The sequence below is a fragment of the Natator depressus genome, chromosome 28 (genome assembly GCF_965152275.1).
Source record: "Natator depressus isolate rNatDep1 chromosome 28, rNatDep2.hap1, whole genome shotgun sequence".
Lineage (NCBI taxonomy): Eukaryota > Metazoa > Chordata > Testudines > Cheloniidae > Natator > Natator depressus.
The window spans coordinates 10,478,209-10,480,708 of NC_134261.1; the positions used below are offsets into that span (position 1 = coordinate 10,478,209).

Here is a 2,500-nt window from a genome sequence, read left to right on the forward strand (position 1 = left end):
AAAGGATCGGGCCCACCCGAGGCAGCGGAGTCAGTAAGGGAAAGGGGACGAGGCGGCCCGGAGCCGGGTGCCCGGAGCCGGGTGCCCGCGGCCAGGATCGGGCCCCTGGAAGTCTGAAAAAAAAATTTTCACCGACCCCCAAAGGGGTGTTGGGGGGGGGCTCATGAAGCCTCCGGAGCGAAAAAAAAAAACGGAAAAAAGGATCGGGCCCACCCGAGGCAGGGGAGTCAGTAAGGGAAAGGGGACGAGGCGGACCGGAGCCGAGTGCCTACGGCCATACCGGACGGAAGGCCCCCGATCCCGTCCGATCTCGGAAGGTAAACCGTCCCGGGCCTGGCTAGTACTTGGATGGGTGACCGCCTGGGAATCCCAGGTGCCGTAGGCAGCTTTTCCCGCTGCGAGCCAGCTCTCTCCTTTTCTGGGGAACAAGGGCAGGGTCGCCCTGCCAGGGGCCCTGGGGCTGAAGTCCCTGCCGGCCACCAGGTCAACCCGGAGCCTGCCCCTCTGCGGCCAGCAGGTCAACCCCATACCGGCAGGGGGTTGACCTGGTGGCCGGGAAGCAGAGCGGCCAGCAGGTCAACCCCATACATTCAGCGGGTTGACCTGGTGGACGGGAAGGAAAGCGGCCAGCAGGTCAACCCCATACTTTCAGCGGGTTGACCTGGTGGCCGGGAAGGAAAGCGGCCAGCAGGTCAACCCCATACATTCAGCGGGTTGACCTGGTGGCCGGGAAGGAAAGCGGCCAGCAGGTCAACCCCATACATTCAGCGGGTTGACCTGGTGGCCGGGAAGGAAAGCGGCCAGCAGGTCAACCCCATACATTCAGCGGGTTGACCTGGTGGCCGGGAAGGAAAGCGGCCAGCAGGTCAACCCCATACATTCAGCGGGTTGACCTGGTGGCCGGGAAGGAAAGCGGCCAGCAGGTCAACCCCATACATTCAGCGGGTTGACCTGGTGGCCCGAAAGCAAACCGGCCACCAGGTCAACCCGGAGCCTGCCCCCGCGGGCAGGGGCCAAGCGGACCCCCCTCCGCCCGGGCTTGCCCTGCTCCGAGCCGGGGCTTAATCCCCGTCCGGCCACCAGGTCAACCCGGAGCCTGCCCCTCTGCGGCCAGCAGGTCAACCCCATGCCGGCAGCGGGTTGACCTGGTGGCCGGGAAGGAAAGCGGCCACCAGGTCAACCCCATACTTTCAGCGGGTTGACCTGGTGGCCGGGAAGGAAAGCGGCCACCAGGTCAACCCCATACTTTCAGCGGGTTGACCTGGTGGCCGGGAAGGAAAGCGGCCAGCAGGTCAACCCCATACATTCAGCGGGTTGACCTGGTGGCCGGGAAGGAAAGCGGCCAGCAGGTCAACCCCATACATTCAGCGGGTTGACCTGGTGGCCGGGAAGGAAAGCGGCCAGCAGGTCAACCCCATACATTCAGCGGGTTGACCTGGTGGCCGGGAAGGAAAGCGGCCAGCAGGTCAACCCCATACATTCAGCGGGTTGACCTGGTGGCCGGGAAGGAAAGCGGCCAGCAGGTCAACCCCATACATTCAGCGGGTTGACCTGGTGGCCGGGAAGGAAAGCGGCCAGCAGGTCAACCCCATACATTCAGCGGGTTGACCTGGTGGCCGGGAAGGAAAGCGGCCAGCAGGTCAACCCCATACATTCAGCGGGTTGACCTGGTGGCCGGGAAGAAAAGCGGCCAGCAGGTCAACCCCATACATTCAGCGGGTTGACCTGGTGGCCGGGAAGGAAAGCGGCCAGCAGGTCAACCCCATACATTCAGCGGGTTGACCTGGTGGCCGGGAAGGAAAGCGGCCACCAGGTCAACCCCATACAGGCAGCGGGTTGACCTGGTGGCCCGAAAGCAAACCGGCCACCAGGTCAACCCGGAGCCTGCCCCCGCGGGCAGGGGCCGGCATACCCCCGTCCGTCCGGGGTCGCCCTGCCCCGGGCTCCGGGCTTAAGTCCCGAGCGGCCACCAGGTCAACCCGGAGCCTGCCCCCGCGGGCAGGGGCCGGCGGACCCCCGTCCGTCCGGGGTCGCCCTGCCCCGGGCTCCGGGCTTATTCCCCGTCCGGCCACCAGGTCAACCCGGAGCCTGCCCCCGCGGGCAGGGGCCAGGCGGAGCCCCGTCCGTCCGGGGTCGCCCTGCCCCGGGCTCCGGGCTTAAGTCCCGAGCGGCCACCAGGTCAACCCGGAGCCAGCCCCCGCGGGCAGGGGCCGGCGGAGCCCCGTCCGTCCGGGGTCGCCCTGCCCCGGGCTCCGGGCTTAATTCCCGTCCGGCCACCAGGTCAACCCGGAGCCTGCCCCCGCGGGCAGGGGCCAGGCGGACCCCCGTCTGTCCGGGGTCGCCCTGCCCCGGGCTCCGGGCTTAATTCTCCTCCGGCCACCAGGTCAACCCGGAGCCTGCCCCCGCGGGCAGGGGCCAGGCGGACCCCCGTCCGTCCGGGGTCGCCCTGCCCCGGGCTCCGGGCTTAATTCTCCTCCGGCCACCAGGTCAACCCGGAGCC

General features: G+C 68.0%; 1 non-coding gene across 1 annotated transcript; it reads left to right on the plus strand.

The window, feature by feature from the left end:
• Nucleotides 1-266: 266 nt before the first annotated feature.
• On the plus strand, nucleotides 267-385 carry LOC141979757 (5S ribosomal RNA). Its single transcript, XR_012637150.1, has one exon. It is a non-coding gene; the product is annotated as a 5S ribosomal RNA (ribosomal RNA).
• The last annotated feature ends 2,115 nt before the right edge of the window (nucleotides 386-2,500 follow it).